The sequence below is a fragment of the Phocoena sinus genome, chromosome 11 (assembly GCF_008692025.1).
Source record: "Phocoena sinus isolate mPhoSin1 chromosome 11, mPhoSin1.pri, whole genome shotgun sequence".
NCBI classification, from domain to species: domain Eukaryota; kingdom Metazoa; phylum Chordata; class Mammalia; order Artiodactyla; family Phocoenidae; genus Phocoena; species Phocoena sinus.
The window spans coordinates 85,855,816-85,864,265 of record NC_045773.1 but is presented as its reverse complement, the minus strand read 5'-3'; the positions used below and the strand labels follow the sequence as shown (position 1 = coordinate 85,864,265).

Below are 8,450 nucleotides of genomic sequence, written 5' to 3'. Positions count from 1 at the left end.
GGCTGAAGAGGGCAGGGAGGTTTCTGGGTCTCTTTTATAAGGGCACTAATTCCATTCATGAGGGCTCCACCCTCATAACCTAATTACCTCCCAAAGGCCCCATGACTTAATACCATCACATTAGGGCTAAGATTTTAACGTAAGAATTTGGGAGAGACATACACATTTAGTCCATTGCACGGTCTTAGGGAGCCAAGCATGGAATCATGGTCACTGGTTATTTTACTTCCTAAATCTTGTTATTTTTGAGTGTTGATTCTTAACTCTTCTTTGATGCATGGATTAGTCTGGCTATGAAAGTGCACCTTATTTCTCTCTTCTACTCTATGTAGGGAAAGGGAGCCCAGCCTGCAGTTCTTACCGGTTTTATGTCAGGGTGACAGGGAAGGGAGAAGAAGGTCTTCCCCCCGTCCATTTCACATGAGCTTTGTGCATGAATCTCAAACAAGAATAACTGTCAGATTACAGATTTTTTTTTGTGCATGTATGTTACTTCCTGATGCAGGGTAGTGATGTAGGAATAACGGAAGATTGAGTCAGGTTTAGGGTCTGCTCTCCACTTCTTAGTTGCATGATTATTGGAAAGTCAATGAACATATCTAGACCTCAGTTTCCTCCTCTTCAAAGGGAATACACCATTTTTTAGGATCAAGTGAGATAGTGTATGTGACAGTGCTTTTTCGTTTTAAAGCACTATATAAATGTTCAGCACTTTGATCAATGATTATCTAGGTTGACCTCAGTATTTCACAGGATGGCGATGAAAGTTTATTAAGGTGCATTGTCATATACAAAATTGGGGCTTTAGGGTTGAGCTCCTGCCTCTATCCCAAAACCTCCCACACCCCAAAATCAAAGCAAAAGTGGGAATTGGAAAGGGAAGGTGATAACAGTCACATTAAAATAAAAGGTTGGAAAGGGAATTTGAAGGTTCATGTAGCCCAGGGGTAGGCAAACTTTTTCAATGAAGGGCCAGAGAGTAACTGTTTAAGGCTTTGCTGGCTCTACTGTCTCCATTGTAACCCCTCATTTATGCTGTTGTAGCATAAAAGCAGCAATAGATTTTTGTTTAAAAAATGAGTATGACTGTGTTCCAATATAACTTTATTTGTGGACACTGAAATTTGTAAATCATACAATTTTCACTCGTCAAAAAATCCTCCTTTTAATTCTTTTTCCACCCATTTAGAAGTGTAAACATTATTCTTAGCATGTAGGCCATACACAATAGGTGGTGGTGGGCTACATTAGGACCAAGGGACATAGTTTGCAAACTCCTGATATAGCCCATTCCTCCCTCTCTTTGATTAACTGAGGAACAACGCAACCAACTAGCTGCTAATTTATCTGTAAGAAATACTTCAAAAGAGAGGCTAGGGCTTCCCTGGTGGCGCAGTGGTTAAGAATCTGCCTGCCAATGCAGGGGACATGGGTTCAAGCCCTGGTCTGGGAAGATCCCACATGCCGTGGAGCAACGGCCCGTGAGCCACAACTACTGAGCCTGCGCATCTGGAGCCTGTGCTCCGCAACAAGAGAGGCCATGATAGTGGGAGGCCCGTGCGCCGTGATGAAGAGTGGCCCCTGCTCGTCACAACTAGAGAAAGCCCTCGCACAGAAATGAAGACCCAACACAGCCAAAAATAAATAAATAAAGTAATCAAATTTAAAAAAAAAAAAAAAAAAAGAGAGGCTAATTAGAACTTTGCATGAGAGCACAGTCAAAAAACAAATAATGAAAGAAATCCACTTATATCAGGAATTTTTAAAAGACTTTAATTAAATAAAGAAGATGACTTACAAAGGCTGTGCCACAGCAAATGAAGACTTACACTGGACCTCCACTGATAAGAGCGTACAGCTAGATTAAGAAGTTCGCTAATTGACACACGTAACTTTATAAAAGATAAATGGAGTTTCATTTGTAGAACACATAGGCTGTGTTGTGATGCACAGACAGACCAAGTTCAGTGTTGCTAAGAATCCTGTCAGATTAAATCAACCTGCAAATATATAATTGTGACATCTTGTTCTCATTGGTACAATGCATGCCATTGGAGTCATTATCTCAAAGCTCTTTCACTCCGAGGAGCATCAGTGTTTAATTATATTCTTTTATGAGACCTCATTTGTAGACATCATCCTCTTTCAGAGCTGGCTTTGCTCAGGAAAAGTAGGTTATTATTTTCAAGACTGTGCCCAGTAGTACTGAACATTAGGCCTCTCAGCAGCGTCTTTTTAAATAGAGCGTCTTGTAGAACCAAAACTCTGTGTTCTTGCTTCAAATTCTTCAGCTGTAAGTTGACAGATGAACTTATTTCCCAGTTCCTCCAGGCCTTCGCTGGCCTCAGAAAGGCTCAGAGAAGATGATAGGTTTCTGGTCTGTTCATTCGAGTAGATGGGTTGTATTCTTCATAACTAATGGGGGAGAAACAATATCTTTCCATATTGCAGATAAAAAGCTAACATAATGAATAATTTGAAAATAAGTTTCTAAGAATCTCTGTGAGGAAAGGAATTAGTTAATGCAAGAAGTAAGAGTTACTGAAGACCAGGGTTGACTATGTCCCGTGGGCCAAATCCAGTCCACTGTCTGTTTTAGCAAATATATTTTTATTGGATCGTAGTCATGTTCATTTGTTTATGTATTGTCTACAGCTGCTTTCTTGCTACAGAGTTGAGCAGTTATAACAGAGACCTACATTTGCAAAGCTTAAAATATTTACTGGTCCTTCATAGAAAACTTTGCTGACTACTGCTAAAGTCTGTTGAAATCACAAAGTTAAAAATATAAACGCATTTAAGTTTGACAACACTCAAGGATTTTTTCAGAATTAAATTCTAGCATGCCATTTTCTTTTTGGCCATGCTGTGCGGCTTGTGGGATCTTAGTTCCCCCACCAGGGATCGAACCCGTGCACCCTGCAGTGGAATCGCAGAGTCCTAACCACTGGGCCACCTGGAAATTCCCCTAGCATGCCATTTTCAATTTAAAGTGAGACATGGTGTCTAAAGTGCTTTTGCTCCCCTTTGTTCATCTAAATTAACAGTAACTAGCAATGAATTCTGTGTGTTCGACTGGTATTTTAAAGAAAATCCAAGTAAAGTTCTTTCTGGGTATACGCACTTGTGTGTGTGTGTGTGTGTGTGTGTGTGTGTGTGTGTGTGTGTGTGTGTGTTTAATAGAAACAAACAGATCTGAGTTTTTCATTTTAAATTGAAATAGGAGGTATATACTCATGCTGCTGGACATAACATCCCCAACCTGCATAGGCCTGACAGTTCATTAATAAGCAGCAAGCATGCGAGGACATGAAATTTCAAAAGTAAGAAATTCCTCAGATGCTTTAAGAAAGAACCAGTACTTTCCCTTATGTGGGACTTCTTACTTTTCTAGAATCACTTTTGAGTAGGAGTTGCGCTATATACCGCACTTGTTCATGTCCCCAAAAGTGGTGTGAGGGCCTACTCAGGAGAGGGATGTTATGGTTGCTGGTGAACATGTCTCATAGGTAATTCTAGAAGTTTAAGATAAGTCAAAGTTTAAGATAAATCTGAAAATTACAAGGTAAGTCAAACAGATTTATCCTTTTTTTTTTTTTCCAGAGATGGTCAATGCATACTACAATATACTTAAAGAAAATAATCTGGTTCAATACAAGGTTGATTCAGCAAAGAGACTACAGATCTTCTGTAACTAAATTCAGATGTAAGTGTTTTCTGTTACTCTCCCCAAATTATTTTTACATGCATACCTTGTTTAAAAGTACCACCTACACTGTCTCTCCCAGTCAGCACACAATTGGAAAGTGGGACTTCATTTGGCAATTATTAAAAAGCTACCTTTAAGACTGGATGCATATGACATTTTTAGAGTGCCACAGATGTGGTTCTATTTCTAAAAGGAAACTTTTCCTAACTAGAATCCATTCACCAATGCCAAATTAAACATTGTGGTCAAATATAGCACAAAAATACAAAAAAATATATAAGCATCTTTTCTAGAAATTCTGATTTTTATGATGACTTTTTGAAATTTCAAAAGCAATCTGAATGCCCATCACCTAACCCACTGAATACTTACCGTTAATTATGATTTACTTATAAAGGTCTTCTGTTAAGTGAACAAGGGCTCAGTATGTAGAATGGCAGCTTGATTTTCCTTCTTTTGACATCTGTTCAAAATGAGCTATGATATCATCAATCATATTAACTCTGTAGTATTGTATTATTCCTTGGTGTTCCCAGATTTCATCTGACAACTTTTTCTAGGATTCAAACCATAAATACTTCCTCCAGAGACTGTAATGAGAGGTATAGATAAAAATCCAGGGACTGGAACTGATTAAAAGCAAAAAGTAAGAGAAACCCATAGTTTTACACTCCCTCTTTCTCCAACCACAAAATTAATTCTTCACCATAATTTCCCACAAGTATAAGAAACCAGTAGAAAAAAAATAGAACCTGAAAATCTAAAGAAATATAAGTTTAATTACCAGAACTAAAGAATAGAGAAATTTCTGGAACAATATTAAATTTATCCTGAAATGATACAAAGCAGTATGAGAAAATATGTATTACCATCAATTTGAGCAGAATGTAATAATCTGCACAGTGGTAACTAAATATTATGCTTTAAGAATAATGATTTTATCACTTTAAGAATAATGAAGTACATTATTGACAATTTCTAGTGGTATTCCCTTTATACAAGGAAAAATGAATAAAATAGTTTTGTTTAAAACAATGACCTTTATGGGAAAAGAGTAGTGTGTTTCCTCATACTTAGAACATTTCTATGTCTCCTTTTGGGTATCTACACACAACCCAAAAGTACAGAACCCAAGTCTCAATTCAATGTCAAAGTGTTGCATGCATTTTTTTTAAAGCTACTTAATGCTTATCAGGATTATAAACAGCAACATAGCATGAGGAGCACTTTGTCATAGTAATTTATCTATATACTGAATTTAACAAATTTGGCTGAGTGATTTTCATGCAGTTTATATTAAATAAACTTATACATTTTTATTATTACTTACACACTTGTATTATTACATTACAAGGTAAGCACTCTAAGATCTTTGTGAGGAAACTGGATCATTTTCACTCCATTTATGTCTTATTCTAGAGCAGGATGCAGCTATGCTGGCACTAGTGCACAGCCATATGACTGACTACTGGCCTATTGAATATGGATGGGTAGAAATGATGTCCACCATTTCTAGGCTTGGCCCATACAAGCTTACCACATGCAATGCTCTACATTCTTTCCTCTTTCTTGGTGACCTTGGAAACTATTTGCGGAACATGGTGGAACCACAAGGTGCCATGGGATCAGCTCTCTGAAACATGGAGAAGAGCCATTTAGCAATCAGGGACACTCATTTAGGGCTTTAAGTGAGCGAGCAATAAACCACTGATACTTGCGAGTTTATTTATTAGAACAGCTAGAGTTACCTTTGTTACTACAAGTTTAGACTAATTTAGATGTGATTCAGAATTGTTTATTAAGTCTGGATACAACATGTCTATGGAAATGTTGGACCAAAATTATTTACTAATAATTTCCACAAAGGAACTCAAGTCAGAGTGAAAAGTCCATTTTCCTATGATCTGCTAGCCAGCTTTGATACGAGGAAATTGAATAATTTGAGAACAAAAATAACAAAGAAATAAAACAAAGCTTAAGGACTCACTTCTACCACCAGCTGCATCATCTTTCCATGGTAGAAATATGTTGGGAGAAATTCCAGTTACTCACAACCGCTGCTTATATACAAATCTCAGAATTTTTTGAAACTTAGTTCTTAGGTTCAGACCACAGGAAATAATTGGCTTCCAAAAGAATGATTTCCAGTTCTGTATAACTTTTGCATCACACTTAACCCCTAGTATAATTGGCCTTTACTTAGTTGAAGGTAGTGACCATGAGGGAGGAAGGACGAACTCAAGTTTCATGACCCAGCCCACCATTCTTCTGTTCACGTAGAAATACACCTTCCTAGACATGCCAGCATCATTTTTTTTTTTTTTTTCTGCAAGCACTCTAGAAATAGTTATAGAAAGGAGTAAAGGTCATAGAAGACAACCTCAACAAATGCAGATTGGCATTGAGAGAAAGATAACAGTGAGTTACTATACTCCAAAATCCCTTTGGAACATCTGAAGTAGCGTTATCATAATGTAGTTGATAACTTTTGGGCTGATGGTCAATCCATAACCTGCCCACTCTGGGAATGTCCTCCCCATTCAAAAGAGGTTTGTTTCCAGGACTCATGTATGTACCTTGTGACTCTACTCCTGACCACAGTGCATTGGATCAGTTAGGCAGATAAGATTCTCCCTCTGGGGATTCTGGGATTTAGATACAGCAATAGCATTAAGTCTGGGCTATAACTAGACATGGTGGTGTGTAAACTGTAGTATCTAATAGAAAGTGGTGCCAGGCTTCAAGGGAGAATGATTCAGGCCTACAGATGAGAGAATCTGAGCAGGAGAGAGCGAGAAAGAGTCAGGGAAGGAGACAAGGTGACAAAGACAGAGAATGAATAAGAATGAGTGGGAGCCTAGATTACTACTGGCTTTCTTCTTCCTGCTTGCAGACTCTCCTCTGGAACATGGTTAGCCTCTGGATTGGCCCAGAATAAAGGTGCAAATGAGTGGCATAGTCAAGGCTCCCCAGTACAGGCCTGTTCTGGCTAGTATTAAATTATGCCTTTGATAAGCCTTTCTCTTTCAACTCCCCCTTTCCACCTCGTATAATGTTTTTTTTTTAATTTAATCTCTGCTTTACTAATTTTTCAGCAAGTCATTTCCTCCTTATCTGTGAAGATCTGGATCAAGTATCACCTCCTTGGTGAAGTTTTATCAAATTCTGTTAGACAAAGTTAGTCATTTCTGCACCTGTGTTTTCATAGTACTTTCCACATTCCTGAACTATAACTATTTGCTTATGCAACTCTCAGCCCTCAAACTGGGAGTACTTGTGGGTGAAACTGTAATATACTTTTCTTTGAATCTCTAGACTGTAGCACTGTCTGGCACACAGTAGGTTCTCAATAAATGTTCATGAAATGAATGAATCAATGCTGTCTAATTAGTTAGTGTTACTTCCTTTGTGATGTCTTAAAATACCAAGACACTCTTTAAAATGTTGTATTCACCCTCAATATTTTGAACAGAACCTTTTCTTTCTAAGGAACTCTGCCTCCTTGCCCTCTGTCCACACACATCTTGAAGCAGGAGCTTTTCTAGAATACTTCTTATTCTATAATTAACATATTTTCATAAGAAGTGTCTTAATCCTACCTATAGCAAATAAGGCTTTACATTCCAAAAACACTCCTAGAATTAGTTTACATTTTGAGAAATTATATAGGAAAATTAATTTGAAAAGCTTCAAAAATACCTATGATTTAGATTTATTAACAAGAGGCCATCTACTTTATTGTTCAAGTTAACAAGATATGTTAGTTATATTATGAAGCATCAAACTGATTTGAAGAAAAGTATGGATTATAATAGAGATTTTTAGAGATCCAGATAAGCCTAAAGTATATTATCAGAATAATGGAGTGAAACAACTTATATATCATAAGTCTCAGCAGTGTTATGTCTTTATCACATTGGAATCAAGATTTCCAGGCTCACTACTGTTAATCCAGGGGGTAGATATAAATACTTAGCTAAAATCCATGTGTACCTTGCATGGCTATAGGGCTTTCACTTTCTCCTTGTTACACAGAAGCATGAGCTATTGGATCACCAGATTTTTTAACATCTACAGAGGAAAAAAGAAAGGAAGAAAAGCAAAGGAACTTTAAAATTTCCACAGGTATGTGTCTTTCTGTCTCTCTCACGTATATATATGCAAAACTGTATGTATAATATATACATGTACATATAATCAAGTTTATATGTGTGTATGTATGTGTATATATATATATATATATATATATATGTGTGTGTGTATATATATATATATATATATATATATATATATATATATATGAATCCAAAAGAGCTCTTCTAAGTTTTTTTCTTCAACCTTTCATAAGGTGAAATTTCATCAAACCTCATCATGTGACTCTCCAGGAACCTCACTGAACAGGTCTGACTCATCGTCTGGGAATTTTAAATAGGCATGTGCTTCCATGAGAGTTAATACTTAAAAATACACATACAAACTGGCAGTGAAAGAGAGAAAGAAAGAAAGAAAAAAAAAAAAACTCAAGTGAAACTTTTGCTTGGCACAAACACTCGGGTCAGACACTGGCCATTCAATATTTCACAGTTAATTACCAGGTGGTATTACTGTTAGAGTGAAGGTGGTGGCTCAGTGCTCAGGGGACAGAAGCATTAAGTCTACAGTTTATATCGTTAAGTCAGCCAACTTGGATTAAGCAGTGAAAGGAACTGCCCCTGACATAGTTGACCCTGATTCCCCTTTG

The 8,450-nt window shown here is 37.1% G+C and overlaps 1 long non-coding RNA gene across 1 annotated transcript; it reads left to right on the top strand.

Moving 5' to 3' along the window:
- Positions 1–3,620: 3,620 nt before the first annotated feature.
- On the top strand, positions 3,621–7,835 carry LOC116761761. Its single transcript, XR_004352100.1, has 2 exons — positions 3,621–3,706; positions 7,745–7,835. It is a non-coding gene; the product is annotated as an uncharacterized LOC116761761 (long non-coding RNA).
- Positions 7,836–8,450: the final 615 nt, after the last annotated feature.